Source organism: Leptonychotes weddellii, chromosome 12 (genome assembly GCF_054177405.1).
Source record: "Leptonychotes weddellii isolate Sample4059 chromosome 12, ASM5417740v2, whole genome shotgun sequence".
NCBI lineage: Eukaryota > Metazoa > Chordata > Mammalia > Carnivora > Phocidae > Leptonychotes > Leptonychotes weddellii.
In genome coordinates, this window is record NC_138380.1 from 63,969,531 (window position 1) to 63,991,709 (window position 22,179).

The window sequence follows — 22,179 nt, forward strand, 5'->3', positions numbered from 1 at the left end:
TTTCAGAAAAGATACATAAGGGCTACATCTTTCCTTTATGTCCCAGTAGGCAGTACAGATAGATATCATTACCCTTGTGATCTTGAAAAACAAAAGTAATTTTCCATCATACCATAAAACCTGATTCTTCAAGAGGGCAACTTGAACTTAGATGGTCAGTTGCCCACCTGCTTTGATCCCTACTACAAAACAGGCCTTTAGTACACACAGATATCATGGGTCTTGAAAGAGGGAAAGAGGTTGAAAAAGAAATGAGCGAAAGACTATCATCATGGAGCTCCAACCTTGCTCGTTCATTCCTTCATTCATTACCATTGATTCAACAGACATTTCATACACTTTTCATTTAGCTCCACGACAGATATTTATTAATAGTAGTTATCATGGCAAAGTTTCTTTGCCGTGGTGACTGCTCCTTTCCTGTGTCAATGGTACAAATCAAAACCTACTAAGTGAACCATTACCCTAAGACCATAACCACTAATATCTTTGGAGTGGGAGAACAAAGGGACCCATGTGGTTGGAACTGGTAGCTGAATGTGACCTTTTCTCCTTATTAGTGCTCAGTAGGACAGCTCAAGTTATAAGAAACATTCTCAGAACAAGATCTCTGCATAAACACTTAGCGAGGACTCATTTTCATAAGAACAAGGTGTATAACAGTGATTCTTCCATTGGCTAGACTACCATTCAACTCCTTATTGGGGGGAGTTAACACTTTAGAGTTTAAAATAAGGTTATACATGAAGAAGGGAGATCAGAAGCCATATTTAGAAAAGCTATCAGGTAACGAACTATAGAAATGATCCCTGAAAGTATAGTACAGGTAAACTCAGAAGGAAATTCCATTTACTATTTTGAGAGGGGAGACAAGATGCCTCACTCCTAGCTTAAGCTTACATAAAATTGATTTTAGTGAACTAATCCGTAGATAATTTACGTGTCTGCAGGGGGGCAAAAGGGGGGGGGAACAATAACTGGAAACATAAAACAAAGAATGATATGTGCTTGTGAGAATCAAGCAAAGTGGAAAAACCACATTTGAAAAGTAAGAACTATCCTTCTGATTATTTTTGTTCTTCTAGACATAGGATTAACATCTGTTTACTACCTGTGAATAATATGAAGCATTGAAGGAGAAAAAAACACAGTCTGACCCAGGTCAGGGAGATTTTCTAATAGCAAGTCTTCCTCCATTTGGATTAGTGAGCATCTCTGAAAGATTTCAGAGATTTTCCGTTATCTTAAGCATTGACCAGCCAGGCCCTCAGGTCACTGATCAGACTTACAGAAATTTCCACTTACAGAAATTCAATGCCTTCTCTCTAACTTTCCAGAAACCCTCTTGGCTGACTGACCAGCAATGCCGCTGCATGTCACTGCCATCTCCTCTACTTAAGAGACTTCTTATCTTATTTTAATTTGGAGAAATTGCTTCCAAACAAAATCTCAGAGTATTACACGTGAAGTGCTGATAGAAATTCAGTGAAACCAGTTGAGATGTCCTTAATGAGGGGAGGATAGAAAATACATTCAGAATAGACCAGGAAATCAGTGTCCATCCACCCCTGGCCGACCGGCTACTCAAGGCTAGTGCACAGGCCTCACACAGACGCCCTGCACCCAAACATACACCCAGCTGCAAACCCCTGACATGTGCACACAGCACTGTGGGTGGCTACTGTCAGGGCTGCAAGCATTTCCCTCCTGTGCCCAAGCATGACAGCTTCTGCATACTGTCATCACAAGAGGGGTACTATCATGGGGGTTAGTGTTATGGAGAGCATCCCTTAAATAGAGATGATTTAAGAAGAAAAAAAGAAAGGAACTCCAATCATGGAAACACCGTAGGCAATATGAATAGACTCCTAGACACTAGCTTACTTACTCTTTGTAACAACTGAACCTGTTTTAATCCCCATTTTAGTGATGAGAGAACTAAGTGAAAGAGAAGTTAAATAATGCACCCACCACAGTCACACAATTAGTAGTAAGTGGCCAGGCTAGGATTTGAATCAAGAGTACCCGGTGCCTTTGCTTTTTAAATTGCCATCTTGGTTGGGTGGTTGCTCCATCCTGCCTCTCAGAGTTAAGACCATTCCCCTCTTAACTCTAAAGGACACCAGATCATTGTCTCCTGTTGATTGAGAGGATAGAGGTTGTTTGCAACATGCATTTCTTTTGGTCCAAAATTAACTTAATTCGTGCTCCATAGATTCTTTCAAAAAAATGAGTGGTCTTTAGACAAAATTCAGCCTTCTATAGCTTAAAGGGTTTCTTTCTATAGTGATGACTTCTTTTTCTACCCAGGGATTTTTTTTCACACACAGTGCTGGTTTGCAGCTTTTTCATTTCAGATGTGATCTTTGTGCAGACATTTGGGAGACAAAAACATGCTTTGGGAAACTCTCAGTGGACACCCCAGGCCTAACTTGAGGCCTGCAGCAGAGCTGAAGAAGTGGAAGGAAGGCTGATTTTAGCACTGTTTGTAATAAGACTTCCACTTACTGATTTTCAAGAATGGAGGCCTGAACAAAGAGGACAATAAAGACCATGAACATGAACTCACCCATGGAACTAGGTATCAGGTGATGAAGAGAGGCAGAGTGGAGAAGGAAAAGGCTCGAGGAACTGTAGGGCCAGCCAAGGGGGCAAAGTAGTTGGGGCTACCAGCTCCAACTCCAGAAATCAGCCCTGGAGAAACCACAGAAACAGAGGGCACACATGCATTTCAGGAATTAGCATTTAATGGGAGAAAAAAAGGAAAAGGAAAAAAGAAATAAACAAAAATGAAAAACTCTAGGTTTCTTGAATGAGTGGGTACTTTGAGGAGAGAGGAAGGGTCTAGACAACGGCTGGAGGCCACGGCAATAAAGCATAGGACAGAGGAAAGAGTTTTATTGTGTTCTGCTCTTCACCTTCTCTGGGCTCTGGGACCTCTCCTACGGCCACAGGCTGATCCCAGGGTCCACAGAATACTCTCAGAGTGGCACAATAGCCCTAAAGGAGTAAGGAGTTCATGAAAACAAGTAAGTTTGCACTAAGCTGCCACCTTGGGCATCCATTCCTGCCCTGGGTTTCTTCTCCAACCCCACAAGTCTGGTGCGTTATAACCTGGATGGGGTGGGGAGGGGAGGGTCTTATCCCAAAGCTTCACACCAGCAGCCAGGTGTAAGAGTTCCTGTGGAGTTGCAGCCCAGGAAAGTATCCAGGATACCCCAAGGTGACTTGGTCTTTACCCTGGGACCCACTCCCTTCATTCTTCTTAAATTCTCCAGGATCCACAAAGCCATGGCTTGGCCTTTGGCTACTCCCCAAGAGACATTAGAGACCAATTACTCCAAAGTCAGAAGCTCATAGGCCAAGACAATTAGACGTATCAGGAATACAACCATTCCCAAGGAGAGCCAACAAACTAAACAAAGTCTACAATAAGCCAGCATGATTAGGAAAGGCTGATGAAGAATTCCAAATAAGCTTGAAAACATATACTGAAGGACATAAGGAAAGATTATTAGCAATACAGAAAGGAACAAGAAATAATACAAAAGAACCCGGGGGAATACTGTTTATGAACAAATGTAATAGCTGAAATAAATCACTCTATGTGCAATAATTGCAATGAATAACAGTTAATTAGTAAGATGGACACAGCTTTTAAATGAATTAGTAAGAAGATCTGATTAGGAATCTCCCCCAGAGGAAGCAGGAATGAATAAAGAAACAGGCAACAGAAAAGATAAAAAATAGAAAACAGAGTTGGAAGTGCCAATGTGTAGACAACAGGAGTCCCAGAAGGAGACCCAAAACATATAAATGGGGAAGGGGAAATATTTGAAGAAATATATTTTTTAATTAATTAAAGAAAGAGACCTCAAATAAGAAAACTCAAGTGTTAACAAATAAATACCCCAAACTAAAATTCTTGTTGATATTGACAAGACTGGGGACAAGATCAACATGATAAGCAAGCAGGCTAAAGCTTTTCTGGGTTTTTTGGTGGGGGGAAGGGGGAGGATAGAGATTGGGATAATTAAGAAAGCAATATGGGTAAATAAACATGAATATGGGTCTTAACATGTGTGAAACAGTCTTAACATAGCATTAATTATAATACAGTGGTTGTGGTCACCAATTAAAACAGAATCTCAAATTAAAAAAAATAAAGCCCCACAATGTACAGGCAACAAGAGATACATGTAAGACAAAAAGAAAATGAAAGACTGAAAAAAGATGGGAAAAGTTTTTTGGTTTTTTTTTTTTTTTTTTTTTAAAGATTTTATTTATTTATTTGACAGAGAGAGACACAGGGAGAGAAGGAACACAAGCAGGGGGAGTGGGAGAGGGAGAAGCAGGCTCCCCGCAGAGCAGGGAGCCCGATGCGGGACTCGATCCCAGGACCCTGGGATCATGACCTGAGCTGAAGGCAGTCGCTTAACCAACTGAGCCACCCAGGCGCCCATGGGAAAAGTTTTAAAAGAAATAATTGAACAAGAAGATTATAGCCATCATAAATTCACATGCACCCTAAAATATAGCTTTAAAACACATCAATACTGAAAGAACTTCAGGAAGAAATATGTAATTTATCAATTGTAATTGATGATTTTTTAAAAGATTTATTTATTTATTTGTGGGGGGAGGGGCAGAGGGAGAGGGAGAGGGAAAGAGAATCTCAAGCAGACTCTCCACTGAGCACGGGACTTGCTTTGGGGCTCGCCGCGGGGCTTGATCTCATGACCCTGAGATCATGACCCAAACTGAAATCAAGAGTCAGATGCTCAACTGACTGAGCCACCCAGGCACCCCAATTGTAGTTGATGATTTTGACACACCTGTCTCAGAAACTGATAGAAATAAAATGTTAGAAGTATTATAAAAATATCTGGAAAATACAATTACCAAACTCAAGCTATTGAAAATATATTAGCTAAGCTCAACAAACGGGAAATATGCATTCCTTTTGTGTATACACAGAATGTTTACAAAAACAGCCATCTTTAAGATCATAAAGAAAACTTCTATTAATTCCAAATGATTAATACCATTCAGAAGATCTCTGACCATAAAGCAATAAAATTAGAAATTAATAACAAAATTGTAGGTTCAGCAGTCTGATGTTGGAAATAATATTTTAATATAACCCTTACTTTAACAAGAATATTAAAAATTATAGGATGGTGACTGTCTTATATTACTGTCATCTTAGTTTTTAATTATTAATGCTATTTAGCACTACATCTCTAAATTTACAGGACATACTAAAGCAGTTCCTTGAAGGACACTTAAACTTTTTTTTTCCAATCTAAGTTAAGCCATCTCCTGCCATAAGCAAAGGGATGGGAGATCAGTATACTGGTCATCATTTGATACAAGTAAGGAAGGTGAGCTTAAGGTCCCATGTACATTTCTGGCCTATGTGCAGAGTCATAGTCCAAACCAGTGCTGTGGGCCTCACTGGGTAGTGGGATGACACTTAAACTTTAGATATATTTATCCAAGAAGAAATAAGATGGTGAGCAACAGAATGAAAGCAGAAAAACATAAGAAGGAAAATGTTATATGAGAAATTCCCCTGAGGTGATGGTATTCTCCAAGTACACTATCGGGCAAGCTATCTCAGAAGTCATGGCCCACAAAAGCTTATAGACCAAATTAACATGCTCAAATCATGCAGTTTATCTAATCAAGTGAAAACACGCAGTGAGAAGCCTGGAAAAGAAGATCTTAAGGTAGATTACAGCAGGATAGACTAACCATACTACCTGAATCCTTAGATAGTGTTCCTCTCTACGCCATATTCCCTGCTGAAAGCATAGATATGAGGACCAGAGTTGAGGTTTGAGCAAAGAGGCACAGAAGATGGAAGATGTCGAGAGCCAACACATAGTGCTTGCACTACCAGGGAAATGCTGGACTAAGTACTCATGGCTATAATTGCAGCTTGCCAATTACCATAATTAACAGCTATGGATTTTATCTGTATTTCTTGGGCAGAGGGCACAGGAACTAGAATAGATGTCACATGTGTGGTATATTTAATCTCATGACTATTGAATGTCTTAGAAGCCTCATGCATATGTAGTATATCATTAATATTGGGGTTTGTATACCTTGGTATCTTTAGTATATCATAAATACTTGGTGTCTTGTGGTTCCTCCATATCTTAATAGTCTAGGTTAAACACACATATGCTCTATTCAAATTATTCTACATCTAGTATATCTCACAGGTTACTAATCTACTTACTATTCATACCTCTCATTTACTTTCCTTGTCTTCTATGGAAGAATTGAATGTTCCAACTAACTTATAAAACACGTATTACAGAGGGATATAAGTTTCAGAGTAGAAGTCAATAAAATAAAGAATAAAAAAAGAGAAGAGGAACAAAACCAAATATTTGGTTCTTTGAAAAAAATTATTTTAAAAAAGGCCTCTAATGAGACTGATCAAGGAAAAGAGGATGCTTAGTTAAAAAAACATAATAAAATGATGAATAATTAGGACACCACAGACATTATAAAAAGAGTAAGAGCATTATAATATCTATATGTATACGTTCAAAGTACAACCATACACTAATAAATTCGAAAACTTAAATGAAACAACTAAATTTCCAGAAAAAAATACATAAAAATGGACAAATTGGGCAGCAAAAATAGAATACTTGAATAAACAACCCCAAAACCACAGTCTTAGATGGTTTTATAGATAAGTTACATCAAATTTGTTGAGGAATTGTTCATTTCTACCATAAAATTTTTCTAAATATACAAGATTTGCCAAAATATATAACAAAGATGGCACCACAAATCAGGGAAAAACAATGATTTGTTTAATAGATGGTGTTGGAAAAATTGGCTCACAACATGGAAAAAAATAAAACTGGATCTCTTATTAATCCTACATAAAAAGGTAGAGTCCAGGGATATTAAATATCTAACCATAAAAGATAAATAAATGCATGTATGAAAAGAATATGTGAGCAAATGGCTTGAGGGCAGGGAAAGATTTCTTAAACAAATAGCATAAACCAAAAGTCAAAAAAAAAAAAAAAGATGAATTTGCTTACATCAAAATCAAGATACCTCGTCAACAAGGAATAGTGTCCCTTGTCAAATATCTTTAATTGATAAATGATATGATGGAAGATAAAACTGAGTTAATATCTAAAACATAAAAAGAACTTCAGCAAATCAACAAGAAAAATATTAGCATAGAATATGAACAAGCAGGTTACAGAAGAGGTCATCCAAAAGGTTAAAAAGTGTATGTAGATATGCACAGACTCCTTAGCAGAGAAGTCCTTACTAGAACAACAAGGCCACTATTAGACATGGGAACATGACTACTTCCAGGGAGAACCACCAAGGTCTGTAGCTCATCTTGTGAGAGAGGGGAACTTGCAAAGTGGGCATTATTTTTTACTGATCCAAAAGTTTCACAGATGATATATATTTTAGGACCAGACAGGTATGGGGAAAGCAACCCTCCTCCAGTTCATTGGAAGACTAGAAAGAATAGAGAAAAAAATTCAAAAGACTAGAAAGGAAGCAAAGCCAAAGTTTGGAACTTAGTGACTAGAAAAGCACATAAAAAAAAGATAACTCTTGACCTGATTTATATGACAACTACAAAGCACTTAATCAACAATGACAACAGAAAACCCTACCAATCTAAAACTCAATTAATAACAAGACATAACCTGCCTACCCCTGTACTTGGCATATGTTGAAATAACTGAACCAGAGAAGATACTTTGTGCATTTAAAAAGTGGATAAATCTCCATTCCAGAACAGTATGTTGATGAATTGATAAGCCAATCATCACCTCTCCATTCACACCACCATCTAAGAGTATCTGTCTCCCACCCATGCTTTGGCAGTTATGTTTAGACCACATGATCTCACTGTCTTTGCCACAGCACATTGGGCCATGAGCAGGTAACTAACCTAATCTGAACTAATTAAATTCTATCTCAGGAATCCTAACTAAGAAACATAAACACTATTAATTACGTGGTGATGGACTTTGGAGATATAAGTCCACAAAGATTCTGAGTTAGCAGACATTTTTAGCCAGAAATACATTGACAAATAAGAAAGAGAATCAGGAGAATTCTGATATACTGAGGAAATAGAGAAAAAGAACCATGATGAGAGAGAGAGAGGCTAGGAGAGAGGGATGCGGAGAGAGGAAGAGAGAAATGGAAAAAATAGCTGCCTGATTGCTTTCTATCTTTCAAGAGACCTGGCTGTATTTCCAACAATTGGATTCTATAATATTGCCATGTATTCTTACAATTAATCGCTCTTTTCCTTGAAATAGTTTCAGTGGATTCCTGTCCAAATATCACAATGTGCCCTAAGATAATTGGCTTCTTAGAACATATGTCTAAGCCCTGAACAAAAGCTTACCAAGGCTCATTAAATGCATCAGACATACTCTTCTTACTCCTATAGGAATGAATAGTAATGTCATAAAAAATGATTCCTGTCAGAGGGTTTTAGGTAAGAAGCTGAGGGTCATGGAAGCACAGATGGTTTTCATTTCTTCTTCCAAATGATGGTAGCAGCTTTGTCAGGGAAAGAAGATAAAATGAGAGGATATGAGTGAAAAATGAATTTGGTTTTCTGAATCTTATTACAATACATTGAGTCTCTGCTGAGGACCTGCCTGCTCTACCTAACGGCTGAGAGGATTCTACTGGGCAGAAAACCTACTGGTGAAATAAAAAAAATTTGAACTGAAAAATAAAAGGAGTAACAGTGCCCAGATATAGCTCCACAACCTTCTCTGGAGGACCCCAGTATGCCAAATAAACTGAAGAAGAATGGATATGTTTCATGGAAAAGTATCTGGGAGGAAATTCAGAAATAATTCTTATATCCTTCAAAGACTATATGACAATGTGAAGTGGGGCAGTAACAAAGTGAATCAGAAATGTTAACACAAATAGAGAAGTACTGTCCCATGGATGTTACAGAAAGTTGGAGGGTCAACAATAGAAAGATGTGATGTCATATACGTGTGTGTGTATAATGATGCCAAACATATATATTTTATTATATACATATATTTTAACTCAACTACCAAAGAAATGGAAGACCAGAATAGTATATTGAAAATATATGGAAAAATAATTGATATGCCTATAAAACTAATAATGGACCTAATGAAGAAGGGGAAAAAAGTATCTAAAGAAATCAGCATGGTATTCATGAAGCTCTCTGAGATACAGCACATTGTGAAGAAATATGCTCAACTAGAACTCCTATTTCTTTATTTTATTTTATTTTAGAGAGAGAGAGTGCAAGCACAAGCAGGGGTGGGGAGGGGCAGAGGGAGAGGGAGAAGCAGACTCCCTGCTGAGCAGGGAGCCCAATATGGGGCTCGATCCCTGGACCCTGAGATCATGACCTGAGCTGAAGGCAGATGCTTAACGGACTGAGGCACCCAGGCACCCCTGGAATTCTTATTTCTACTAGTGGTTTGTTAGGTAGTTCAGATTAATTCTTCCAGAAAACACTAAAAACTTTGATAAAATATTAAAATTATCTTGTTAAAAACATAAAAATGAAAACAAGAAAAAATCCAAGGCACAAAATTAAAAGTAAATGGAAAATAATAACTCAAAATGATAAGTGCTCTCAGAAGCCACTCACACACTGAGGTCATTTGCTGATGTGAACCTTAATTTTGACAGACAAAGAAGACAAACAACTAACAGAAGAAATCTTTCCCCACAAGAAGCTATCGTCCCCAAAATGCTGAACTGTCAGGATTCAGGATGAGGGTGAATTAAGGTGAAATAATTTATGGAACTACATCCCATCCCCCTCTTCAGGATAAACTAGGGAATCTCAACCCTTGAATTTAGTTTATGTTCTTCAGAAACACTTGTGCTCCCCACTTGTGCTTTAGCAAAAGCAAACTCAAATGTTCTGGCAAACTCAAATGTTCTATTTTTTTTTTAAATGTAAGTGTAAGTTTTGCCAATAGTAAAAAAAATAAATAAATAAAAAATGATGTGCAGCACACAGTCAAAAATGACTAGGTACATAGGAACTAGGTTTCATGAGGAGAACAGGAAAAGAAATAGACTTGCAAAGACACCAGATATTGAAATTGCTGTATGTAGACTATGAAATAATTTTGCTATGTTAAACATATAAAAAAGAATGAAGATATCTACAGAGGATAAAAAATTACAAAAAATATAAATAGTATATAAAAGAATCAAATATAATTTCTGTAATGAAAAATACAATAATATTTGAGAGACAGTAGATGAGTTTCATGGATGATAAGGCAGAGATATATAGGATTCATGGACTAAAAGAAGAGTGAGAAGAAAATATCTGGCGTTCACACAATTTGATAGAAGAAATAGGTAGAAGAGAAGCTAAGAAATGTGAGAAGGTCTAACATCTGTTTAATCAGAGCTCCAAATAAGATGAAGAAAGAGAATGAATTGCAAGTAGTATTTGAAGAGATAATGGCTTAGAATTTTCCATAAACTTGGAACACATCAATCCACAGACATAAGGAGCCCAAAAAAAGCCAAGAAGAGTAAATAAAAAGAAATTCATAGTCATACAGACTAAATTCACAGAAATCCAAAAATAGGAACTCTTAAAAAGCAACCAATGACAATAAACAGACTAACTTCCTAATGAGTGAATTAATTACATCTCAACATTAATAATGGAAGACAGTAGAATGAGAGAATTAATAAGATAAAAATAAAATTAATATCAATCTAGATTATGCACGAATTCAAAGGATCTTTTAAGAATGAAGGCAAAATAGAGAAGAGGCACATCCAGAATGGCAGAGTAAGGACTTCCAAAAATCTGCTCCTCCATTAAAGCAATGAGAACACTGGCAAAAATCTGTCAAAATCAATATTTTCAGAACTCTGAAAATTAACCAAAGGCAGAATTATTCTGGGAAAGTCATTAAGCAACTCAGCTAGAGGCTTCTCCCTGGGAAAGGAAAAAGTTGGAGCATACCTCTCATGTTCCAGCTTTTGGGGCCAGGGAATACCCAAGAGACTTGTTTCTGTCTCACGCACCACAGGCACTGATGGGAGCAGAATACTCTAGGAGCCTGAGGGCTGCTGAGAACAAAAGAAAGCTGGGACGGTTGCAGCAGCTCGAGAGAAAGTGCAGTACTGCAGACAGACACCAGAGGGAGTAAGAGATCACAAACTCCTGGGGGTGGGGAGGAAGAAAATCCCTCTAATTGAGAATTTATGCACACAAATCCAGAAAAGACACAACAACAGAAAAGGCTTGAGAGGCCCCCAGAATCTCTAGCCAGACTGATTTGGTGGTGGTTTTTCCTGTGCAAAGCCTATTTGTAAAGACTGATCAGTCATTTTCTAATGACACTAAGTCAGGAACTAAATAACAGAGGCCATTCTCAAACACAGGTCTTCTCACTTTAAGTGTCACTATTTTTATCATATCAGCTTGCCTTCATGTGAGAAAGCTTGATATTGTGATAGATGTTTCACATAACATCTTTTTCTTGTTTGTTTAAGGTTTTTTTAAAATTCAAATTCTAGTTAGTTAACATACAGAGCAATATTGGTTTCAGGAGAATTCATATGATGATTACATACATCACCCAGTGCTCATCTCAACAAGTCCCCTCTTTAATACCTTAATACCTATCACCCATCTAGCCCATGCCCCACTCGCCTCCCTCTAGCAACCCTCAGTTTTCTATCATTAGGAGTCACTTATGGCTTGTTTCCCTCTCTCCTTTTTTTCTTTTCCCCCTTTCCATATGTTCATCTGTTTTATTTCTTAAATTCTACATATAGTGAGATCATATTTGTATTTCTCTGACTTATTTTGCTTAGCATAATATATTTTAGCTCCATCCACATTGTTGCAAATAGCAAGATTCCATTCTTTTTGATGGCTGAGTAATATTCTATTGTATACATGTACCACATCTTCTTTACCCATTCACCGGTCAATGGACATTTGGGCTGTCTCCATTGTTTGACTATTGTTGATAATGCTGCTCTAAACATTAGGGTGTATGTATACCTTTGAATCTGTATTTTTGTATCCTTTGGGTAAATACCCAATAGTGCAATTGCTGGATTGTAGGGTAATTCTATTTTTAACTTTTTGAGGAACCTCTAAACTGTTCTCCAGAGTGGCTGCACCAGTTTGCATTTCCACCAACAGTGCAACACCACATTCCCACCAACAGCTGTTGTTTCTTTTGTCATTAATTTTAGCCATTCTGACAGGTGTGAAGTGGTATCTCATTGTGGTTTTGTTTTGTATTTCCCTGATAATGAGTGATGTTGAGCATCTTTTCATGTGTCTGTTAGCCATCTGGATGTCTTCTTTGGAAAAGTGTCTATTCATATCTTCTGCCCATTTCTTAACTGGATTATTTGGTTTTGGGATGTTAAGTTTGGTAAGTTCTTCATAGATTTTGAATACTAACCCTTTATTAGATATGTCATTTGCATCACAAAACATCCTTCTCCACTGGCTATTCCTAGTCTGTAAAACTTAGTAGAGATGGCGGAAGACAAATTGCTGACTCTGCTCAGATATTTCCTTGGTGGTTTAGATAAGTATTATGCATCCTGAGTGAGCCAATTTGTGTGCAGAATTTTGATTAGTAAATTCACAATAACTTGAAAATCAGTGGAGATTTAATTTGTAGCTCTGGGGATGACTATTGGCGACTATATTTATAGAGACTGGTATCCAGAGAGCATGATTGAGTGTTTGTCAAGTTCCAAACACCATCATTAAAATGCATAATTATTTTCACACTCAGGATATTCAAAGTCTGCACATTTGTAGGAGTCTTTGCCCAGCAAAGTATATAAGACATTGGTCTCACAGGCTTATTGCTTATACCATGCATGTATCCATCAGGTTACAGATTTAAAAGCAAAAACAGAAACAGACTGGGCTTGTGGCAGACATTGCGAGTGTTGTTTGGTTCTTCCTTTAGGAAAAGACTGGCTGCCCAGACGTGTGGTGAGCTGGCAGCCACCAGCTGTTAATTCCAGGTCCCCCTTATCTTTTGAGCTGAGCACACACTCAGAGTGGCTCCAGCCAACGACTAAGTGACTAAATGACTCAATTTCTTAAAGTGAAGTCTAGAAGCTAACACATGCAAGAGAAGAACTCAAAGCTCAAATTCGATAAATTTTTTTTACCACTTTTCGATAAATTTTTTTATCATTTTTCCAATCTATACAGTTGTCTCACCCCCACTTAGTTCAACAACAATTTTTATGACTCATTCATCATTAGCGTTGTTTCAAAGCATTTAACTTAGTTTTCTTAAAGACAACACTCTCTTTTCATATGCTTATTTAGCTTTATGTGATACTTGGTTAAATTATATAACTACAAAAGCAAGAACAACTGGTATCACATGATTTGGGAGCAAGCATCTGTTAAGCAGGTGTCCTTGTCATAGTGCTTCTTAAACTTGGACGTGTTTCCAAGTCACTTGGGGAAGGGGGGAGGGTCATTAAAATACAGATTCCTATTCAGCAGGTCTGGGGCTGAGACCTAAAAATCTGCATTTCTTTTTTTTTAAAGATTCATTTGTATATTCATTTGAGAGAGCGAGAGAGCAAGCATGTGCGTAGGGAGAGGGGCAGAGGGAGAGGGAAAGAGAATCTTCAAGTAGACTCCCCACTGAGCGTGGAGCCTGACTCGGGGCCTTGATCCCAGGACCCTGAGATCATGACCTAATGCTCAACCAACTGGGCCACATAGGTGCCCCTAAAAATCTACATTTCTAACAAGGTGATGCCAGGTGATCCCAATGCTGTTAGTCCCTGACCACACCTTCTTGAGTATCTTCTAGCCAGGAGCATTCAGCATGTCATGGGCATCTGCTAGTGTGTTTTACACAGGAAAGGAAGAATACTGTTTCATCTGGAAAATCAGGAGAGTTTCTTCAATAATGACAAATGAGGTTTTACTCTGATCACATGCTATGCTAAGTGCTATACATACATTATTTCATTTTATCCCCTCATACACCCTACCAGGGAAGATATTATTCCCATTTACCAAACACGAAAGTAAGGCTCATCCAGCTAACTTGCTGAATGAAACACAACCAGTAGGTGGCAAGAGACATTTTGACTAGGAGAGAGCAGTTACTCTTATTTCCAATTAAGATTTTGAAAATCAGTTAAATGGAAGAAAATACAACCAGTCTGAAGAGAAAACTACCTCACTTCTTTCTTTAGACTATAGTTCAAGGAATTTTCCCAAAAGGAATGTGAAACAAAAGAAAGAATGAACAGTGTTCAAATTCTGAGATTTCTGAACAGATTCTGGGGGAGAGGTAAGCTCATGCCATACTTTATTTACTGAAGGCAAAATCCTTATCTTTATTAATGGAAATACTTTTCATGCTTGAAATTCTGTCATATTTACTAATTTATAATGTTTGTGGATTTTTGAGTGCTCATGAATCAAACATATCACATTAGTCCTTAAAGGGATGCACCATTAAAAATTACAAATAGAAGTATGAAACCAAACCCAAATTGAGTTTTACTGAATCCTAAATATTAAAAAGTTGCTGAATAATCTAGCCCTCTAAAAATCTGGAGGGGTACCTGGCTGGCTCAGTCGGTGGAGCGAGCACCTCTTGATCTCAGGGTCGTGAGCTCAGCTGCCCACTAGGTGTAGAGATTACTTAAATAAATAAAACTTTAAAAATCTGGAAAAGATTCCCTTCTCTATTAGTAAGGACCTAAAAAGAAGAGCCACATTTGTATTTTATCCTATTCTTTGAATCACTATTTTACCATCTACAAGAAAATGAAGCAACACAATAAACTAGTATCATAAGCCAAGAAAGCAGAATCCAGATGTTTTTAAATTTTTCTTCCTGAACAATAGTACAACTAAAAGATATTCTCAATTCCACAAAAATTTTCTACCTTAGTTACATTCATTATTATCTGACTAATAATCTAATAATCTAATTCTAAAATTAGAATTTTAAAGAATAAAGTTAACTTCATAATGCACTCTATCAGAAAAGCATTTTGCAGGGGCACCTGGCTGGCTCAGTTGGTGGAGCATGCGACTATTGATCTCAGGGTTGTAAGTCAAGCCCCACATCGGGAGTAGAAATTACTTAAAAATAAAATCTTAAAAAAAAAAAAAAGTTTTGAGATGGTAATTTCAGTCTGTTATTTACGGAAAGACTTATTCAGGTTGACAAGTATTTGAGTGCCTACTAGTGGTTAAAATATGGCACTGCACCATGGGGCCTCATCTCTTGGAGAAATGAGGGCCCTAAAAACTTGGTTCAGAGTCTGCAATACTCAACCAACTCTCTTGCTCCCTTCAAAAAGCTGAATCACTTGGAGGAAGAAGACATAAAAAATGAAATTTAGTATCTATTACTTTAAAAAATACAATTTACCAATATATTCATTTTCTTGAAAAACAAAGATTTCTTTTGGCAAAAAACCACGCTGGAAAAACCTGAGGTGATGGGGAGCCTGTTGAAAGGGTCATCCCAATACCAGTGTTCTCAACCTGGCTCTGTCACACACTATCTCTTGATTTCCTTATCTGAGATGAAGCTCTTTCTGGCTTTATAATTCTAGACTGTGTGAAGAATTTCCTTAGCAATGATAAACTTCAAAAAATATAAACACAGTGATTGAATTACACCTAACTTTTGAGACATTACGTTATGAATCAAAGAAGAACAGCCATAATTATCCAAATGAGCTATTAAAATACTCTTCCTTTTTCTACTACATATCTGTGTGACGCTAGATTTTCTTTATATACGTCAACCAAAAACAATGTAATTCAACAGGCTGAATGCAGAAGCAGATACAAGAATCCAGTTGTTTTCCTTAAGCTAGTCACAGGGGAGAGACGTAAAAATGTAAAATAATACTGCTCTTCTCACTAAACTGTTTTGTTTTGGAAAATATAGTTAGAAAATATGTTATTTATGTTATTATACAATCGGTTCATTTTAAATAAATAGATATTTAATAAATAAATGCAGTGATTGTTTTCATTTTACAGCACACCATACTGAAAGGATAGTTACCAAAAGTTAGCAGAGGTTACCTGAGGTTGGTGGCCTAAACTATTTAGGGATTTTTATTTTCTTCTTTAAATACTTCTGTTTTTTCCTGAATTTTCACAGTAAGCACAAATTACTCATATTCATAAAATGCCATTTAAAACTTGAAAAATAAATCAAGTGGACCACAGTTCTTTCAATAATATATATTACATAGCATCCATGAAAAATTTCCTCTCTATTCAACCCCAGCAATAAAGTACACATATTATTAATAGCCATTTGTGCCACCATTGAGATATGTTGCATTTTTAATGTGGTTGATTGATATTTCTTTTCAGAAAAACAAATTAATATTAGTATATGTGCTGCCGAAGCGAGCACCAGAAAAACAAATTAAAAGCAGAACACTTTCTTCACTCAGAAGCTTGATATCATGAGAAGAGAATGGTTTCTTCCATCCCCATATACTCACCCAAGGACCCCCAACCCTTCTACTTCCCAGCTGTAACTTTACACAAGTTAGCCAATATTTCTACGGATGGGGTGGAGCTATGGTGTGGGTTATCCGCTAACTGCCTCTTAGGACCAAGGCTCTCATCTGTATTCTGCTCTGGGATGCTGAGTCTGGGACTCTAAAAACTACATATCCCAGATTCCTTGGCAGCTGGATTCCTACTAAGATTTGTCAGTAAGAGTCACTGGCTGGTGATTGGAAGGTTTCTAGATTCTCTCAGCATCCCTCCCCAACCTCCTCCTCCACGGCAGGTGACCCTCCAGCTCTAGCTTCTCTCAGCAGTCCCTCCCAGCACCAGCTACACTAAGACCCTCCAGAACATCAGCCAGCTGCTCTGCATCAGGGATCCAAGCACTATGCAGTGTGGGCCCCAGAAGCATCAGCACCAGCCACACGGCACACCTCCCGTTGAGTTCTCCGCCTCCGAAGATCCAAGCACCACTGCGTTGTACCCTCACCTCAGAGGTCCAAGCACCAGCTCTAGAGGTGAGCAGGAGTATCTCTCCTTTGAGCCCCTGTGTTCTAATAACTTAACTCTGCCCTTCTTTTCCCCAACCTGAATGTCTGCTAATCTACCTACCTAGATAAGGAATACCTTTCCTCACTCATCCTTCCAGTGGAAAATCACTCAAATTTGTGCCTCAGTGAACCATACATTTCTGATACTTTGGATTGCTTGTGAGTGGTCCAAATGGCATGCTTTAAAGTCTACCATGTCGAAGGTCTGTTGTATTTCTGAAAATTGTTCATACGAGATTGACAATAAACATAGCTGTATCCTCACATCTGTAAGAATGTTCCAAAGTCTGCAATTTCCTGCATCCCTTGTAAGGACAATTCTACCCCCAGGAAGTTCCACTTCCTAAGTGAATAAGTTCCCAGTTAATAAGAGAATTGATGTCCCCCCACCCACCGCAAAAAAAAAAAAAAAAGTGTCATTCCTTCCCCAAACCACTAACTTTTGACTCCTCACACTTTCATTCCATTTTCATCTTGGAGGAAAGGAGCCAAGAAACTACAGAAAGACAAATTGTTACTTAAAAAGACCTCTACTTTAGCATTCCCTAGAGAGTTCCTTAAAGATTTTTCAATCAGTAAGAAATCCCCCTAAGATAATGATCAAAATACTAAGTTTTGGGGTGCCTGGCTGGCTCAGTAAGTAAAGCATGAGACTCTTGATCTTGGGGCTGTGAGTTTCAGCCCCACACTGAGTGTAGAGATTACTTAAAAACATTTTTAAAAAATACTAAGTTTTTTGTCCATATTGTCAACTTTCAGTTGTAACATGACATAGTCACTGAAGTGATATATACCAGACAGATGCAATGTCCTTCTCTAGGTAAAGAAAAGAATACAATGTATTTTGAGCATTTCCTAACAGATCCAGTACCTGGACCTAAGTATTGCTTCGTGTGCTCCAAGTCTCACAAAGTCCCTTGTGAAAACAGTCCTTTGATTTTTCTGTTTGAAAACTACCTCCTCTTAGAGACTAAAAAACTAGCTGGCACAGGACTAAATGTAGTCAATATGCCATACTGTTTGAAATTCCCACCTTGTTAGTCATTTTGTATTAAGACTCTGTTTGAGGAAGACTACTGTCAGATGCAAATTTGTTAACGAGAAAGATTAACACAATACTAAACAACCATTCATGTAATTATAAATATGTGAGAATTTTGAGAAAAGAGAAATTTGGAGGAAAAGAGCAAGAGCCAAGGTCCTGCAAGAATTCTGTGAAGAGCAGGGACCAGGGGGGTATCACCACAGGGGGTCATCTTAAAAATCTTAAAAAAAAAAAAAACTTATTTGTGAAAGTATTTCTCTGGATGGATTGGTTTCAGTTTTTAGAGAGTATTGTATCATTTGTACCATTTCAATATTCTTAATTTTTCAGTTTTCAATTTTCAAAAAGTATTTTTCAGTCTAAACATGACCAAAGTTTTGTATAAATGAAAATTAAAAAGTACTTTCTAAAAAGTGAACTTACTTTTTAGGAATACCATATTAGAAATCATCTTGTTGGGCGCCTGGGTGGCTCAGTTGGTTAGGCGACTGCCTTCAGCTCAGGTCATGATCCCAGGGTCCTGGGATCGAGTCCCACATCGGGCTCCCTGCTCTGCGGGGAGCCTGCTTCTCCCTCTCCCACTCCCCCTGCTTGTGTTCCCTCTCTCGCTGTGTCTCTCTCTGTCAAATAAATAAATAAAATCTTTAAAAAAAAAAAAAAGAAAAAGAAATCATCTTGTTTAGAGAGTGCCAAACTAAATTTATTTACCTAACAAATTCCTACAGATTACCTTTTAAAAACAGGATTAAAACTCATTATAATTAACCTTTTGCTTTGACATAGCATCAAAATAACAAAGTGCTTTGTGATTTATATGGTCTTCATTTGCTTTGTTGGGGAAAGAAGCTCTCACATGTATCATACCTAAGGGTGATTATTCTATTCCTGACAATCTGAATTATACAAGTTCATATAATTTTAGAATCTTCAGGCAATGTGAAATAATCAATAAAAATAATTTTACGAAGAATATTATGAATTCAAAAGGGATATAAGTTCTTACTGATTTTTTTAAGACTAAGAAAGTACTCTATGTGCCATAGTAAATATGAAAAAAAAAAAATCCCACTGGTTCCATTAAAACAAACAAACAAAAAACAAGCAAACAAATAAACACCTTCTTATCCATCCAGGCAGCAGAGACAGGCAGAGTAACATTAGTCCACCAAAAACTAAAAGTTTTACCAAAAGGAAGGAAACACAGTCATTAAAAAAGGTCTTAAAACCACAAAAAGAACACTCAAAAACAAGAAGCTGTGATATAAGGAAAAGTTATCACTGTTGAGCCTTAAAACGTTTGCGAATGGCACCTTTGGATAATGAACAGGATATTTATCAATAGTGAATGAGGACTAAGAAATTATTCATAAAGGAGAAATTATATCAGAAAAATGTCTGTCTACATAGATCTGGCAGGGAATGTTTTCCTTTTTTAAAAAATAAATAAATAAGTCTCAGGTCAGTCCCTGCCAAAGAGCAACATTGATTCATTTCATTTAACTGAAGCATTGGCTCATTTTTCAGCCAAAAGATTTCAGAATATTCTATGTTCATTACCAAATCGTAGATCAAATATAATAAAAAAGGATTATCACCAAACATCCTCCTAGGAAAGACTTGAGTAGAAAGTAATGTAATTCCTGTGCCTTTGACAAAAAACATATATACTGCAACTAGGGGCGCCTGGGTGGCTCAGTTGGTTAAGCGACTGCCTTCGGCTCAGGTCATGATCCTGGAGTCCCTGGATCGAGTCCCGCATCGGGCTCCCTGCTCAGCGGGGAATCTGCTCCTCCCTCTGACCCTCCCCCATCTCATGCTCTCTCTCTCTCTCATTCTCTCTCTCAAATAAATAAATAAATAAAATGTTAAAAAAAAAAAACATATATACTGCAACTAATTTATTCTTCCCATGGATGGTGTAAATAGCACAGTCTAATTTTAAGTGGCTTATTGTTGGCACTCTCACTCAAGGAAGTTTGAAAGTATTTCTGGGTAGACATCACTCAATAACATTCCATGTTGCTAGTTTCCAGTTTATTTAAATCTGGTTTTCTACCTTTCGGTGACTCATCTTGACTTGAGGACTAACCAGCATAAGAAAATTCCTAAATTTGTGTATGGAGTAAAGATGCTTTGGAGCTTCACTCCCCAGTCACTTAATACTCAATGAATGTAAGGCTGACTTCAGATATTGTTATTAACCAGGGATTTTAATTGCAAGTGATAAAAAGCCAACTCAAACCAGTGTGAGGGGAAAAAGGAATGATTGGCTCATATCGCTGAAAAAGCCAAGGTTTAGGCATAGAAAGATCCAGAAGTTCAAGGTATCATCTGGATTTAGTCTCCCTTTCTCTTCTCTGAGTTTTGCTTTCCTCTGTGTTAGCTTTGTTCACTGGCAGGCCCTCTTCATTTAATAATCCCTGGCATTTCCAGCTTCTCTTTCCCCTTAGTTCCAATTAAAACCCAGAAAATAAGTTTCACTTGCCATGCCTGGATCACATTTCCATGCCTGCAACCAGAAGGGGGATGTGAGTAAGAGTCTGTATGACCCTTCTACAAGGACCAAGGTGGGGTGGTTCCCAAAAGGAAAATCAAAATGCTGTTACTGGAAAAGGAGAGAAGGATCCTGGACAAGCGAAACCTACAGATCTCTCTCAAAAGTAGTCAGGACCCTTCGGCTCATGTAACAAACCCAGTTCTAACTTAATCAGTGGAGACTTTTGGGTCAGAAAATCAAACCACGGGCAGGGCAGGAGAACAGCTGGGCTTCAAGGACTCAAGACACAGCCAGGACCGTCTCTCTCTCCATCTCTGTGCTTCCCTCTGAGTTCCAGCCTCATTTTCTTAGACTGCACTTCCTCCATGCTGGAAACATGGTGACCTACAACTCCTAGTATCTCTTCTCCCAGTCTCACCCAGGAAAGGGTACTGGGCTGGTACCCTCTAAACTCAGACTTACAAATCCTAGGAAAGATCTCTGATTGATCCAGTAATTAGAACAATCACTGGGCCAGGGAGGCCACAACTTTGGATAAAACCATGGAAGCTCCCACTGTTGAAGTGGAAAGAATGGTTCCCTGAAGATGAGAGATACAATTCCCAAAAGAAGAGTGAAAGAAGGCAGGGCAAATAGAACAGTAAATGTCCAGATTTGTATCACAGCCCATTACAAGGTTCTATTCTATTATGGTCCCTATACCTTCCATATCTCCGAAAGCAGATATAGGAAATAAATAGACAAACAAACAAACATCACTGTAGTAAATGTATTCTAACGAACGGGTTCTCCAGGGCCTCTTCTATGTGCCCTGCCTGCAAGGAGTGGTTATCTTCCAGTACAAAGCTGTCTTCTAAAAAAAAAAAAAAAAAAAGTTGCCTAAGAGGGAACAAGTATCAATTTTATTCTGGTACCTATAAATGGACCTGGGTTAGCCTGAAAGTAGACTTGGAATAGATGTGACATATCCTATTTTCCCTTTTTCTTTGGCTGCTGAAAAGCTGACACAAATTCTTATGTATCATTTCAGTAATTCTCTGGTAAGTGAAACTGCACAGCTCTTTTCTCTCTTCATATGATACCTGATTTATTTTTTTTAAAAGATTTTATTTATTTATTTGTGAGAGAGAGAATGAGAGAGAGCACATGAGAGGGGGGAGGGTCAGAGGGAGAAGCAGACTCCCTGTCGAGCAGGGAGCCCGATGCGGGACTCGATCCAGGGACTCCAGGATCATGACCTGAGCCGAAGGCAGTCGCTTAACCAACTGAGCCACCCAGGCGCCCGTGATTTATTTTTTATACGTATATTTTACTAACAGACTGCTTTAAATTACTTTTGGAAGCACAACGGGGCATATGTTACAACAAAATACAATATTAAAATACTTTAGATATTTATAAATATCAAACCAGAAAATGTTTTCTAGACCTGACATCTTATTCCTTACAGGCCCAGTCATTCCTATTACAACACAAGTTAGAAGACCTTTCAGGAGTTTCTCTATATCAAGGAAGGTCG

The 22,179-nt window shown here is 37.8% G+C and overlaps 1 long non-coding RNA gene across 1 annotated transcript in view; it reads right to left on the minus strand.

Moving 5' to 3' along the window:
* Positions 1–19,984, minus strand: part of LOC145716565 (uncharacterized) — a 102,201-nt gene extending 82,217 nt beyond the window's left edge. Inside the window, exon 1 of the long non-coding RNA XR_014139355.1 lies at positions 18,587–19,984. This is a non-coding gene — a long non-coding RNA (uncharacterized LOC145716565). The remainder of the gene's footprint in view (positions 1–18,586) is intronic.
* Between the last annotated feature and the right edge of the window lie 2,195 nt (positions 19,985–22,179).